We start from the raw sequence: 16,923 nt of genomic DNA, 5'->3' as shown, positions 1-16,923 counted from the left end.
TTTTTAAAGCTCCTTTACTGTTTGCTAATAACATGCAATTAGTTTATTTATAAATGAAGTAAGTTGAACTGAAAAATAGAAGGATACAGCATTGTGTGTTCCCATGACCCGGCTTTATTTCCTGACAAGTCTTCTTGTACAATTGTTGGCACTGCACACCACAGATGTTATTCATATGTCCATCCCCGTATGTAGTACATTTCCTGACTATCACTATAGAAATGTTCTCGCATGATTCCCAAGAATTTGTGTTGTGAAGGAGTTTCCAAATAACATTACAGAAAAGTCAATCTAGACATCTATTCTGTAGGATAAGGAGTATAAACTAGTGCTTGCCTAGTGCTACATAAGCTGTACATATGACAGATCACTAAATTGTGTAAATATTGTCTTTTCATGTGGACCATTTTTAATGTGAAACATGTGGAAGTTCTTATAGCAACAATTAATGTATTACAAGTAATTCCCTATGGGCTTGACTGTTCTTGACATACGCAGTGCCAAATATATTTATTAATAAGCAGCTTCCTACAAAGGATTCTTTCATCACTTGCATTGTATTTAAAATCTGATCAAACAAAACATGTGATCCACATTATCAGAAAAATAAACTGATCTTTTAGATAGTAGATTACCAAAGTGATGAAATACAAGATTAATTTAGCTATCCTAAGAAAATATTTAGATAAACATTAATCAAAGAGTCAAATGAAATGTCTCATTTTATTAGGATCGCCTAAATTGAAAACATATATTGTCACCCATTTCAAACATAAAAAAAAAGCTACGCATAGCAAATTGGCTGTTATTGATAATAACATTTTCCACAGTTCATCTTTATCAATGCCAAATTGTATAATTTTCTTAGAAAATTAGTGTAATACCATATTTTCAGACCAAAAAATCGGACATTTAAAGATCAGAATATTTTCATTTTTTGTACCAAAGATGAGCAGATAAAAAACCTGATAATTTTTTTAGTCTTTCCACTTTCTAACCAAAAGTACAAACTGCTACTGTTGAACTTTACAACTACAAAAAAGAGTATCTCTAACCAAAACTTTTTGCTTAACTTTAATATTAATGAACCCATCTTCTCTCTTTCTTCTAGTTCAAAAATTTTTTACTGCTGTCTGTGACCTTGCTTGGGAAATTCACCCCAGTGACCATTATTGGTGGGACCGAAAGTTATGAAGAATACAAAATTTTACATTTATCACTGGAACAGGAGCGTAAAGTGAAAATCAGCCAATGGGGCACTTGTTTCTGAAGCAATTTCTAAAGGGGGGTTTCCTCTCACTTTGGGGAAATTTAAATTTCCAGTTGTGTTTTTAAGACAGAACGTAAGAACAAATCTCCCCATCAATGCAATGCCCCCTTATACACTTTTCAAAGCCTCTTAGACATAAGGCTAAAATCTTCACATTAGCCTAAGTTTTTTTTTTTGTTTGTTTCAATGTTTAACATGAGCTTATGGAAGAGTACTCACTAGTAAAAATTGTTCCATTTGCTTTGCATTTGGTTTTTCCAATCCACAAATCAATGGGATTGCAACTGAAAAGTCATAGTCAAGTCAGAGGCAGGTCAGAATCAGGACAATAGCTACTTAAGAGCAATTTAAGCTGATACAAAGCTGAAATCAAATACAAGCCATTTTTTTCTGACTGCCAGGAAGACAACACTATATACTCCTATGTCCTGAACCAACCAATCGAATGTGCATCCAGGCACTGCAGAAAAGACTGTGAAAAGATAATCTATTGGTATTAGACCAAATATATATATATATATATATATATATTTGCCTGAAGCTCTTCCTGTAGTGTAGCGCATGGTGACGCGCTTTCCCCTTTTCATGTAAGTGTCTAAACCAATGGACGTAATGTGGTAAATGAAGGGAAAAGAAAACATTTTTTATAAAAACATGTTTTCCTTCTAGCACCACTTTTCATCACACAGCTCATTTTTATTCTATATAATTCTAAGAAACAGACGTTGCCAACAGAACATAATTTGAATGTAAGCACTATTTACATTGCTTTAAGTGACAGCTGTGCTCAAATCTCATCTAAAAGCGACATTAATCACAGTGCATACACAGTACAATGATCCTTTTATGGGCATTCTGAATGAAGCAGTACACGGTGCTCCGTTCCTATCCACTCTGACTTACAGAAGTAGGCATGCCTGTCTTTTGTTACAACTTCCCTTTTCCTCTTTAGAAGAGCACAACAATATATACTTATAATTTACATTTATAATCATGGAAGAGATAGCATGAATAGTTCTGTTTGTTGTATTGAAGGTTTATTGATATATTTTTATTTATCAATTTATTCATTTAAAGATTTCTAATTAAAAAAATAATTTCTAGAGGATTTTACCATTAGAACGGCTGTTTAGGGGTTTCTATCAAAACAGAGTAGTTCATATTAATAATATTTTTATTTTGTATATATAGTGCTAACATTTTGTGCAGTGCTTTGTAAAGTCCATAAATGTAATGGCATTTTTTATACACTTGTAATTGTACTTTACCTACATTTACAAGCAGACTAAGCTGTTCAGCAAAAGTGAAAGTGTGAGGAAGTGATTCACCTACATTCAGAGCAGATGGATGCCAGGGACCCAGTGATTGCAAGGGGCCTGCGATCACCTGCACTCTTTTTCAATGAATATAAATATGAAATGAATAATTATGAACAACAACATATTGGTGGGTGGTATGCTAGAAACATCCTACCCATGTTTGTACAAAGCTAATGAAATGGCTCCACTGATATCGGGAGGAAGTAAGAGGGAGTAGGCAATGAAAAAGGTAGGCAAGCATGTAAACCCTTATACATCTCACATATTCTGCCACAACAAACTTCAGGATACCTAGAGTTCCATATATAGAGACTTCTAGATGGCAATTGAGTGCATACAGTACAGAGGCATTCAGTAGCAATTAATAAGCATGTCTGAAAGAGGCCTAAATCTGTCTGGAGCCATCTTGAGTGTTCTAGTAACAACCGTAAATAAACTGTGTTCAACTGCAGCCAAATGCAGTTTGATGGTGTACCCAATGAATTTATTGGAAGTATGTTGTGCCTGTGAACCACAATGTCTATGCAACTGCATGCAAACACATGGACAAAAAAGTTCCCATCTACTCCCATACAGTAAAATAGAAGCAGCTAAGAACACGTTTGAGCATGCAGTAAACCACTGTGGTTTACTGCAGGAATGAAAAAGGGTTTATGATCCTACCGTATGTAGCTGCCATACATCACAGCCCTGACTCTCTGACCTCACTTTACTCTGATGCAGTTAGGTCATACGGTGAGGCCAAGATCTACCCCATGTCACCTAACTGGACAAAGAAGAGCAGCAGAAAGGTTAAAGTGGAACTAAAGTGAAAATAAAAAAATGACACATTTACTTGTGCAGATTCATCCATCCTCCTGGAGCTGTTTTCTTTACTGTTCCACAATGTCCTGGTTTCTTGCTTTCTTCTTCTGCCTACGTCAACCGATCTTGCACCTTCCTGGCACAAGATCAAGTGACATATTCTGCTGTAGTTGTAAAAAAAAAGGTGCTGATTTTACTGCGAATGCGTGAGATCAGTGTCCATCTTTTTTCAATGATAGAAAAGTCCATTGGGCATTCGCAGAAGGAGCAGCCTAAGCCTCATAGAATTTGTGACATATGTATCCCAGAAAGCACTGTGCTCCCATTCAGCATTGTACAAAAGCATGATATATTTTATTGGAGGTATGTTTTAAAGCTATCTATAACAAAAAAAATGGACACAAAAACTAGTCATTGCACACATTGCACAGTCATAAAAAGAAATATGTGTAATAAGTGCACAATCTAACCAAAAAGGTAATCTTTTCAACTTGATGTAAAGTGATGAAAAAATAGTAGCTTACGCATACTGTAAAATGGAAGTAAAATCCATTATAATCCTTGTATTGCATTGGAAAGAAGACTGGGATGGGTTCCAAGTATACACAAAGCAGAAATCATGATACCTGTTTGTGCTCTGTGGTGTAAAATTGCTTGTCTTTACATAAAACAAACTGTGTAATTCCAAATGCTGAACTTTCTCACATAGACATTTTTTTCTGTATGATTATTTATGGAATGTTGAGCATGTAGCAATAAATCAGAATGTTTCTGGTTGTGTATACGCCTTAACTCCGCATACTTCTCTCAGCAGATGTGTGTAGCAATGTTGTTGCTGAGACATGAGCATGATTTATTGTATATACTTGTACCATTTTAAATTAGAAATGCAAATTTTGACATTATTAATATCCAGTATAATTATGAGCAGTTAATTGACTAACCAAACCAATAGGCAACTTGAGTTTTTTTTACTCAGTAAACATATGTGATGTATGGGTCTTTGGGGCAATTCACCAGTTCATGTGTATACAGTTTATAAAAAATACAAATAAAACATGCATCTCTAGGAGTATGCATCCTCTGGTTCTATCTCATACAATATACTGTAGATGCACAATGAGTTCCCTTCATTATTAATCTGCACAAAACAGTAGGGTGGAATATCCTATCCCTAAGAAAAAAAATGCTCAATATGGAATTACCATACTACCTTACTAAAAATAAAGCCTAAGATGGAATGTCTCACTTTTCTCCATCATTGCAGATTTGCATGCTCACTCCTGGTGAGTGTCTTAAAATATTTTTCTTTCACAGAAAAAGACCTTCAGTTGTTGCTTCCATACTGAATATCTTTTATGGCAAGTATACCCCATTATGAGTTCTACAAAGTATCTCACATCTACATTCCACATAACACCTAATTGCATCATTAGGAAAACAAGGTACTTCCATAAATCGGTACTTATTCGGTAAGAAACCTTTATTTTATTTTTCCTGGAAAAGTTTGTTAAATAAAATCATATAACACATTATTAAATAAAATAGATCCAAAAAAACTAACACACACATAAGCAAATATAGTAGGCAAGTAAATTATTAAAGTATTAAAATTGATTTTGCAGCATAGATTAGCATTACGCTAAAAAACAATTAAAAAAGAGTAAAAGTGCCTCTAGAGAGAATCCAAGCTAATTTAAACAAACAAAAAAAGGAAACTGGAAGAATGAAGAAAATTGAATCTGACACGAAAAACAAATACACTGACCAAAAAAACTAGTGGATATTTAAACACAACATTTATAAATAGATCCTCATCGAATTCTTCTAGAAATTCTGGTTGTCTAGCTAATACCTGTGTCACCAAACTGCAGACCTACTAGCTATTTTTTATCCAATTTGCTTTAAAAAATAATGTCCATTAAACAAGAATAAAAGTAATTGAACAATATTATATTACATATAATTATTATAAAATAACTATGTGGTGTTTCTTTGAATTATTAACAGTGATAAAATTTGTAATTAAGTTTAAAGCAGCTGCATAAAATTGTATTGAATTGGTGCTTTAAGTTGTCTAATGTTGTATTAAAGTAACATTGTATGGAAAAGCTACATTTGTCCAATACAAATAAATAAAGTCTTGCAAGTCCAAATGTTGATTTCTCCCTGGTGGGGAGGATATCTCTTACTTCCTGCCCTAATGACAGCTGTCATGAAGACGGAAAAAAATACAGAAAGGGAAGAAAGGTCAATCCTACAGGACCAAGAGCAACAATAAACTCAAATTATTAAAAAAAAATGTTAAAAAGTTATGTTCTGAGAGTAGTGATCTGCAAAAAAAGTTCTGATCCAATAGACAGTGACTTATTGAGATTAATTTTAGTATATAATTCATATTAAATGTGGCTGCATTGTTACCAGGGGTCTGTATTGAAGTGGATATGTCACTGTGGGTATCTGAGACAATGGGGTGAAGAGTTGCAGTCATGTCCAAATTCCACACCAGGGCCCATAAGTCTGTAACCACATCTCTAACTATATGTGCTTTAAGTACATGGTTTGAACAATATCTTCATTAATATCTAATTCTTTTCTTACTGTTAACTATATTTACTGTGTATTTTTATATTTATATTAACAGCATGTTAGTAAATAACTTAATTATCTGTGATTCTGCAGTAGATAAGAAATGTCCGATCAAGGTAGCCAGATTGTAATTTATTCTTGGTGAAGTTAGGCAGCAGAAGAAAACAACTGCATGACTGGACACATTACCAGTATATCAAAATAAAACTTTGAAAGCACACTCAGATCTGAAGTCCATGACTGAACTCAAACCCATTATTTATAAGCAAAACACAATGTTCTTCTAGTGACAGTCGAATCACTGTCTGTAAATATTCAAACTATCTAAACTATCTAGTCTATATACAGACAGAAATGTTAATACCTAACTCTTTACATGTTAAAATGCACAATTTTCAATCTGTTGTGGACTGAAGGTCTAGTTTTATAAAGGGGTAAGGTAAAAAGTAGGATTGCTGTGTAAAACCCTCATTGCCTTGCGATACCAGAGCCCAAAAATTGGCTTTTGCTCTGGAACATTATCTGCAAAGAGCTTTATGGTTCCTTCATGCATCTATGGGTTTCCCCCAAACCCTACTGGTAGTGTATTTAGCTTTCCCCTAAAAACTGACCTTAAACTATAACTATGGTGGAGCCTTTGGAATTTGAGCTCTTCAACAGGCAGTTAGTGACATGACTATGAATTAACTGTGTAGGTAAAGTTCTGTGGAATACATCAGCACCATAGATTTACAATATTAATTCTACAAAAGCACCTGCACCTAAGCGTTGGCATCACCATTCACCACGCATTATTATTATTATTATTATTATTATTAAACAGGATTTATATAGCGCCAACATATTACGCAGCGCTGTACATTAAATAGGGCATGATAACGTAAAGCAAAAAATAGTGTTTATACCCTTAGAGAGCGATAAAAAGTATACTCTAGTTTCTAATGATCAGTAACAAAACAATTAGCTGGCCATGCTAGAGAACACAAGCTGTTTTTCTCTTCTGACAGAAGATTTTGTTAATGACTCATTGTTAATTCCTGAACTAGATGTTCAGTAATGGCTGTTCTGTCGTCACCTTCTTGTTAATTATTGAAATTGAGAAACATTGCATTCTGAGCACCAGGAAAGCAGGACACTATCCATGGTGGCACAGTCAGTGTCTATTGTGATGGCAAAAAAAATCTGTTCTAGAGTATTAGTAATCATAAGGCCTACTGAGCCAATTTCCTATAGCTGGTGCTCATGTTAAGTGTAATGGCCCTGGGTCCTATGCTTTCATAATAGACTGATGGGAAATTAACACCGTTCTAATTCTGTGCTGCACTGGGGTTCAGTTTAAATTTCCTGACACAGCCTGTGATGATATTTCAGTCATTTAATTGTGTGTAATTATTTAACGAAGACACGTTCCACAGCCAATTAATTTTGTGTTCCTTTTTAATTAAATGCATTTAAAAAGAGGCCTAAAGTTATTGCTCAGCTAAAAGGTTTCTGTTTAAGTTGGTTTTATTATATCTAGCATATGGACATCTTGTTGGACTATTTTTGTGAGCAGAGCAGTGAAGTTTGTAAAAAGGAAAACGATTACTATTTAATACCTATGTGCAATTACGATATGAAAAAAACAAGTTTTAAAGAAGTTTATTTGCAGATTTATTCAATCCCTTTTTCAGACTCTTGAGAATTAAAAAAATAAGATAGAAGATGTCAGTGACCAAAGCATAATCTTCATTTTAATACTGTTTTCAGCAATTGTTAGTTGCTGAGCATTTGAAATAGAACAGCAGGACTTTTTTATATTTACCGTTTTTTACAATTCAGTAAAGAAAAAAAAAGGAAAATAAAAGCTATTGAAACCACAACATTATAAATGAATAAGTATCTATTCAATGGAGACAGATCTGCATGAAATCTACAAGCCAACTATTAATAGGAAATCAATGAACAAATAAGGTAACCTGTAGGATAACATAACATAATAAAGAAAACCTTAACCTTCTGGTGAGTTCTAGACTTTTTAAGAAACATAAATAAGTGTCAAATATGTATGAGATATCTAACGTGGGTAAAACCTAACCATTTTTTGCAGCAATGAAGTCTACTAAAAAAGCACAAAAGAAGGTTAATAAAATAGTAAAAAATAAACAATTTGAATATGTAAAAACAAATCTTAATGAGAAAAGACAACAAGGAAATAAAAAAGATCTTCAAGAAGCAGACAAAGAATACTAATGTTTACAAGCTTTTGAAATCAACTAGATTTGCAAAAAAAACAAAAAAAAAAAAAACGAATAGTGGTTTACAGCCATTAAATGGAAAAAAATAATACCTAAAAATAAATTTTAAAAACTTGACTCCAACTAAAATCTTATGATGATAATCAAAATAACAATAATAATGATAAAGAAGAATATTGTTGATATTCTTAAGAAGGCAGGTCAAAACCAAGATCTAACTAGGAGGAGGGAAAAGCAAGAGAAATGGTAGCATAATAGAATAAATATTGAACTTATTTGAAGAATAAATTAACACCACCCTCACCAAGAGCTTACATAATCTTCCCATGTTCCTGGTATTGGTATTGGGAAATCTGTCTCACAATTTCCAAAGGTATTTCAAGCAAAGGAGAGCTTTCTCTGTCTGTGTCTGGAACCAGCTGAAAAAAGCACATCCACTTTATACAAGGCAAAGAGCCAGCAACTTCATAAAGACACCAAGATACTATACAGAAGTCACATTATCATATAAAATAAATATGTTTTTTGAAGTAGTTAGGAACTTGCGAACCTTTATTACCCAAATTTTATAAATCAAAAAGATTACTGCTCTCACCCTCACTGGCACTTTCTGAAGTACACCCATCCTCTCGTCCAGAAGCGATGCGATTGATGGAAGTGATTGATGGTAAAAGCAAGCCTGAATTTTAGAAGGTACATACACACACCTGAGGATTTATGAACAGGAGAATATCTTGTTCAATGACAATGGGAAGGTTTACCATTGCAGGAGGTGTTAGGGTCAACAGCAAAGGCACTATTTTTTGATACGATTTTGTATAAAGTAGTAGTTAGCTGATTTGTAGCTGGATCGTTATGGTGAGCATTTTGAGACTAGTCTCCAAGGCCTCAGAAAAGCCTGGAAACCATTCTTAGCCTGTTCTGGTGAACCATAAGTCCCAGACATGCCTAGTTTGGTGTCTGTGAACTCTGTAATTTGTGGTGATTAATATTCTGGGGGCTGGCAGTTCATAAAACCTGAATTTATGAAATTATTGATAATGGCTTGAACAAGGGCATTTTGGAAGTGTCCACAGAGCATCTTAATCCATGTGGACACAGCCCCTCACAAAGCCCCCACTCTGCTGTCATTGGATTGTGTGGTTGGCATAGAAAAAGCCATGTAAGCTTAGAAGAGAGAGCTTTTACTGAGACCATCTTGTTGCTAAGGACAATGGCACTGAGACATTGAGCATTGCAGGGAGCTCAGTGACTCTGACTAATAGCTTGGACTTTATACAGTAACCTGGTCTAAAACAAACCAACTCTATCTAAGTATTATTTCACAGTTTTTCCCTTTTTATTTTACACTATTGCTATTGTTATGTTATTGTTCTTTGATTAGTCTTGATTTTTCTGTATTCGTTTATGCACTGTGCTTTTTTATGTTTTTACTTAAACACTATAGGAAATGAATGGGGAAGGAAATTCCAAGAGGGGTTCCTGAAGTAACATAATTTAAATAGCCAAGCCTGAATTTATATAAAACCTAATGAGAAAGGGAAGAAGAAATAGGCAGCCTGTCAGCGCCAAATTTTAGCAATGTGTGTTACTTTATTGTGATATGTTCAGATCTTAATTTTAACATAGATCAACTGAACACTAATGAAGAGTTGTTAAACACAGAAAAGTACAGTAAAAGCACAGTAAAATTACAGTGATACATTTGGTCATTTGAGTCTCCCAAACATTACAAAACATAATCTCAATTACCCGATGCGGTTCACCACTTGGCTTCTTCAGGGGGTTGTTTTGAAATTGTAATCTAGTTATACAATTGGGAAAGAACAGCAAAAACAAGAAAAACAAAAGATATAAAAAACATAGTTAACTTACATCCATTTTTGTTAATAAGCATCCAGTTGTACGTAAGTAATCATGTACAAGGGGGTGCTGAGAAGTTCCTTGCTTTGCCCCTTCCAGATGAAATAGAATAGAGTGTGGGGTCATATGACAGCCTAATATCTTAAGTTTTTGTTTCTCCAGGGAAAGTCAGCAAAGGAGATGTCACAAACACTGGGGGAGAAGTGTCCTTCCTACAGCACTGTCAAAACCTGGATATCTCGTTTCAAGACTGAGCATTTCACCGTTGAAGATGACCCCTGCAGTGGGCAACCTGCGATGCTGTCCACAAGCTGATTTTTGAGGACCCGGTGAATATCCACAAAAAAGATAGCCCAGATACTTGACATTTCACAGGAGCATGTTGGGGTTTTTATCACCACTATCCTAGACATGCACAAGTGGGTGCTGAAATGTTTGAACAGTGATCAGAAGAAGGAGCAAGTTGAAGCATCCAAAGCCGTTTTGGCCCATTTTGAAGCTGCACAGGACTTTTTGGCTAGGTTAGTGACTAAGGATGAAACCTGGCTCCACATCTATGATCCTGAAACCAAGGAACAGTCAAAAGAATGGCGCCACAGCATGTCCCTGCGGCTGAAGAAGTTCCGAACCAAGAAAGTGGCCAAAAAAGTCACTGGACAGTAATATGCTAGCCTCCTGGACCAGCTGAAGGAGGCAATTAAGACGAAACGCTGTGGAAAGTTGACCAAAGGGATCTCCTTTTTTTGGAAGGACAATGCACCTGCACACACGTCCAACGTTGTGGCTGCCAAATTGAACACCCTGGGTTTCCAATTGGTCCACCATTCCCCCTACTCACCTGACCTGGCCCTTCAGACTAATATCTGTTCCCAAATTTGAAGAAACACATTTCTGATGTCAAAGATGCTGCTGAGAGCTGGTTTGTGGCCCAACCAAAGGACTTTTATTTGAACGATCTAGAAAAGCTGCAACTACGCTGTACCAAGTGCATCAGTCTCGGGGGGAATATGTTGAATAAATGTGGTATTTCATACCTCTGGCTCTCTACTTTCTGGGCAAAGCCAGGAACTTCTCAGCACCCCCCAATATTTATATCCCAATATTTTTGAATTCACAACAACTTTTTGATTACCAATATGAATACATTCTCACTTCTCATTCACCAATTACCAATTTTCTAATTCAGTTCATATTCCTCTTTTAGCTACACCTGGTACCCTAATTACCCTCCCTTATTACTTTGCTCTGTTTCCTAAATATTATGTAAGTAACTTGGACCGATTTACAAGAAAAAGACAAAAAAAAATCTGGACACTCAATTTGGGCATTGTTGCATGCTTTTTTAGTGCAGAACAAGGCTGTAGAGAAAGGTCAGCTGTACGAGACTACATGTAATAGCGGGTACTATTCCTATTTATTTATTATTTTACCTGTATTCCTATTATTCATTTTTTAACTCAATACAGTTTTTGGAACAATTCTTGACCAATGATAATTTGTATCTGGCAGTCTGTGGTGCACATAGAGCAAGTCTGTGATGGATGTACTTCATCAGGGACAGGTAGATAAATATAAAATTTTTCCATCCTAGTTCAGACTTGTGCTTATACAAGAACTTCCCTTCTTCATGAAGTTAAATAGAACAATTTCTGCACCACAGACAAGCAAGTGCCTATATAGTCCATCATAGTCCATAAAACGAGGTTATTTACTGGAAGGATTCTTGGCTGATCCCCCTAATTCCCAACATAAATATATATATATATATAATATTGAAGGCTAGTAACTCGTTTTCAGCTGTCGGGGGTAAAACTGTGCATGGGTAAAATATCTAAGTGGCACAAGATAGTGAAACCACAGCAGTAGCTAATGTTATAGAAATAAATAACAGCATGGTATTGGCTCTGCAAATAATATTGTAAATTTAACCATACATTATTCAGTAAAAAAAATCACTATTCATGAATGATTGACAAGTTACATAATTATACAGTAGGGTGATACAAAGGGCAGGTACAAAGCTAGCTCCTGTGAGAGAGAAGGCAATACAAAGATCAGATTGGCTTTAATTATTGATCTTTCCCACCGAGCATGCTGCTTGGGAACCCTCTCCATGACATAATGGCTTCATTGTTTATTTCTGTGGCTTGGTTTGTGGGTTTTTAGAAAGTTTCAAAACAAACATTTCATCCCAGGAGGTTGCAGGGATTGTGCACATGCACAAGGTTCATTGCTTTGATATTTGCTAATGTGAAACATGTCCCAGCACATGATCGTGCACATGCACAGAGTAGTGCAGGTGCCAGAAAAGATTCCCCAGTGACCCAGCACCTGATCTTGCACATACACAGAGAAGACCAGATGCCAGATCATGTTTTTGCAAAATTCCTCCTCATGACTTGACACTTGATGAGCAAAACAAGGTTGGGTGCTGGCCAGAAGACACCTCATACACAATAGGGCTCTGGGCAGAGGGCAGAGGACTGAGGGTTCCCCAGAAGAGTGGTGGACTACATGAGGGTAACATGGGATTTAGTGGCCTGGCCTTGGTATGGTTCTTGAAATTGTTACAGTACACCAGATAAATGATGAACTGTTTAAAAATTTGTTAGGTAGGTGGGAAGTTCCAGATCCTTTAAATTGAAATAAAACAATCCAAGTTGATAAAGATGTATTCCTACTTTACCAGCCTGTGTGAGAATCATGGTCTGCTATGTTAAGCTGCGTACACACGTGCAATTTTTGTCTTTTATGATCCTTTCCAACGATAAGAACTGCACTATGCATAAATGAGTACATACAGCACCGATCTGCTCTATGGAGAGAGGAGGGGGAGAGTGATGGAGCCGCACCCTGCTACGTACTCTCCCCCTTTCCTTACATTACGATCACTCGTCATCCATCGTCCGTGGATCCGCCAAGACGGATCCACGGATGATGAACGACGTAGGCTGTACACACGCCAGATTCTCCCGATTATCGGGCAAAAAAATTTGTCAAGTGTATGTAACTTTGGTGGCTTCCATCTGTTTTTTATGAAACTCATTCGAAGTAAGTGGGTTAAAAAGATTTTATAAGCACTTCATAGATTGTTCCTTTTTATTGCCACAGGTGATAATCTTTAATGGAAACCTAAACTTTCTTTTACTACTACATTGGGAAAGTTCCTTAAAAAAGATAAATTAGCATTAGAGATATATTGTATACTTAGCAAACGATTCACAGTAAGTAGTTTACACTAAACTCCATATCGTTTAGATAGAGTTAGTGAATGATAACATGCATTCTCCTTAAAGACCCAATTATTTTTCATTTTTATGTCTACAAACCTATGTCCATCCCATGTTTTCCAAGACACTGTAAGATGAGATCAGCAGAGGCGTGTCATACAACTGATGTGAAGGATAAGGCACAGAGCTGCACTGATCTCCTGCACAGCTGTGAGTACATGATCAAAAAAATTGACTCCACTTCTTTGAAAATCATAAATGCTTCTCTGTCTGCTCCTCATCCCAGTACAGTTCAGCCTGTAAACTGACACCTCTGTTCCGGATCCTGAATTCAGAGGTAGGGAATAAGTAAAACTCCTCATCATCAATCTTTGCATAATATTTGCACAATTTTACTCATTTTTGACACAGAGAAGTGAGCCTGTCAAAGATTAACTGACATTTCTTACAGGTTGTCTCTTGGTATTCTTCAGCTATAAAACAGTAAGTGATACTTTCTTAACTTTTCTTTGGAGACATTTAAGCTTCATTTAAGTAAAATGATTTTGCAAGCCTGTCTTTTCTCTTCTCTCTAAGGAATTGTGTGTAGTTTTAGGAGTACAACTTTGTCATACTTTATTTTAACCATGTGCAGGTTTTAATGTTTCCATCTTATTTGTTGCAGTCTCTTATATACTTTTTTTTGCATTACTTATAGTTATAATAAATAGGAGTGTAATTAACTTAGTAAATACCTAAGACTAAAATTAACTTACATCTACCAGTCACAATTCTTTTTCCAAAATTCAATAACCTCTGGTTGCTATGTACTGTTGCGCTTCATTATTATTTGCACTGCACTGTTGTAAAATGCACTGTAGGTGTACTGAACTGTTTTAAAAAATGTTTTACACATGGGTTTCACACATTTTGCAATGCACATTTCACAGTTACATCTGTTTACAAATATATGCTAATTTTGATAACATTGTGCAATATCAGGGAAACCAAAATTTAATAATGAACGTTCACTTTGCAAACTGGTTGCTAACAAATATCATGAACTTGTAATTGCTATAAATAGCCAATAATGTGAAACGTAAATAATTAAAAAAAAAAAAAGAATTTTGCTAGCAGTGATTGGCTGTGCAAAGTGTTTCATAGCTTGACTCTGTTTACTAACATTAACATATAATTTGCAAAGTGAACATTTACTTTGCTAAGTGAACAGTCTCTACTCTTAGTAAATTAACCGCAATTAATCATAATGCAGTTATTTATCTTTCCATTACAACCTGTAGATGTTGATTCGTGACCCTTTATATATAAATCTGTCCCATTTGAAATGCTATGAGCAGATGCATCCCTGACCTGGGAGATAAGATAATTTTGAGGGGTGACTAAAGTTCAGCTTGTTTTAGCAGAATTATTTTTAATTTTTTATCTCCTTAATATGTTTAGTTGTTAACACCAGCTAATTACGATTGTTTATTTAGCATATTTAAAATAAAACCCTATGTATTGAATGTACACTTCAGTATCTGCAATGATTGCTCATAGTGTTGTTTTTTATAATACAATATGATAAGAATAATACAACATTCAAGTATTAGTCACAATATTTGCTTTATGTTATTCTTTTTTTTCTATAATGCATTTATCCTTGGCTTTAATTTGTGTTTGTAGGATAAATCAGTAATCCGTTGTCCTTATTCACTTCAGGTTAAGCTGTTAATGATGTTGTTTGTGCTGTGGTGACAGTAATGTAATTTAGAATATTGTGTACAGAAATTGTGTGCAGCTTCCTGTTAAGATCTATTATAAAGACAGCTCCAGGCACTTGCATGCTACCTGTAGTTGAAAACAACTATTATTTTGTTATTTTTGGTCAAAAAAATAACTGAAATAAAGGGTATGTTTTTAAAAAAGGATGGAAATGTATTTTGGTGTAATGTTTGCCTGAGGTTTAAAGTTTTTTCCAACCCTGCAGATATTTCGAAAATCTAAACTTTGTATTCATAAACTGATTTGCTGATGGAATAGTTTTCTTAACAAGGTAGCCTTGTGCACATCATGAGTGTATACTCAGTGGTGACCTAATTGGGTACACTGCAGCAATCTCCACCAAAGTTTATTTGTGTGTTGGAGGGTGAGTACTGTCAATACATTTTGGCCATTAGCATTATTTACAATCAATAAGTAACGCAGCTTACATACAGCATCAGCACCCCAATTTGATTCATTTAAATTGTAAAAAAAAGCACTTTTTCAGTTAGTTTATACACATTTACAAGTACAAGTTGCAGAAAATCCAGAAGTCATTGGAGTCACTTCTTAAAAATGTACAGACAAGCATGTAAAGATTGGACTTTTCAGTGGTATGAACTTTTGATTGCTATAGATTGTGGGCACCTGTATATGGCATTGTGTCACTGCATCATTTTAAAATATTAAAAAAATAAAAATCCTCTTCCTTAAAGCCATGTCTGTCATTGTAGTATTCTTGGAAGTGAATGTAATGCCCATAGTTTACTTACATTATAGCAATAGAGGAGTGAATGTGTGATGTGTGATGTGTTGATGTATGATAGTAGACCAGTCAGAATGACAGAAACAAGTTAGCGATGCACTTTGAGCACCATATCCATTGAAAATAAATACCAATTTACCACCAAAAAAGGTAAAAATATTCCCAAACATGTCTCATTTGAAATGCTAGTAGAGTTTTCCAACTGAATCCAATCTCTCGATGCAATTTGTCACTCCCTGCCCTCTACCTACAGCAGCTTCCAGTACACTGATGCTATGGCAGCTCTGAGATACCTTCATTATTGTAAGGGGACTGGCGTACCTAAAATATTTGCTATTGGTCATGAATTACAGGCCATGAAGTGATTTTGGTTAAAAGAAATATAAATGAAATAGCACATAAATTAGCCATACCTACAAAGTTTGAACATGCAGAATTTGTTGCAAACCCCTGGTAGTGGTAGCAACTAAATAGACTATCATTGGAGAACCTGAGAGATCCAGCAATTTCTAAAAAAAAAAAAAAATTTTTCTATTAGCTGGCAAATGTTTTCAGTGGTGGACTAGATCCATTCCAGGTTTCAGGTTTGCTGTATCACCCAAGTTTTCCCATTTTAGTCTATCTTCCCCAGTTTTGGAGAGCTTTATTAAATCAAATCCAATGTGTTGAAGGTTAGAGAGTTGCCTGTATGCTGCCTGTTACACTTTGAACTTCTGTATTTTTTATTAGTGACACTGTCACTTTAGCTGAGGTGATGTATAACTGCCCGGGGGGGGGGGAGGCTATTTGCATGCACTATTATTTTGTTCTAAATGCACCAATTGAAATCTATTAACTTATACCTGGACATAAACTTCCTAAATTATTTGCTAAAAAACCTTGTTAGGTATTCTGTTCCTTGTATCCAGTTTGGAACAATTACTGTCATTTGCTATCCCATAGACACAACAAATAGTGAAAACAAAGAAATCCTTTTTTAGCCAGTTGTAACTAGAACAGGTGTCACCATTGTTATAATTCCCCTCTGTTGCTGTTATATTATCACCATGTTAGGCTATGTACGCACACGCAATATTTGTCCTTGGAAAGGATCTTTCACAAT

The 16,923-nt window shown here is 35.3% G+C and overlaps 1 protein-coding gene across 1 annotated transcript in view; it reads left to right on the top strand.

Annotated features, from left to right (window-relative positions):
- The first annotated feature begins 13,500 nt into the window (after positions 1 to 13,500).
- The window catches only part of AGTR1 (angiotensin II receptor type 1), a 40,849-nt gene continuing 37,426 nt past the window's right edge, over positions 13,501 to 16,923 (top strand). Inside the window, exons 1-2 of the mRNA XM_072407901.1 lie at positions 13,501 to 13,649; positions 13,764 to 13,795. The gene's annotated coding sequence lies outside the window, so the exon portion shown is untranslated. The remainder of the gene's footprint in view (positions 13,650 to 13,763; positions 13,796 to 16,923) is intronic.

Source organism: Pyxicephalus adspersus, chromosome 4 (assembly GCF_032062135.1).
Source record: "Pyxicephalus adspersus chromosome 4, UCB_Pads_2.0, whole genome shotgun sequence".
Taxonomy (NCBI): Eukaryota; Metazoa; Chordata; class Amphibia; order Anura; family Pyxicephalidae; genus Pyxicephalus; species Pyxicephalus adspersus.
The sequence above is the reverse complement of the archived record's forward strand: the minus strand, read 5'-3'. Positions and strand labels throughout refer to the sequence as shown.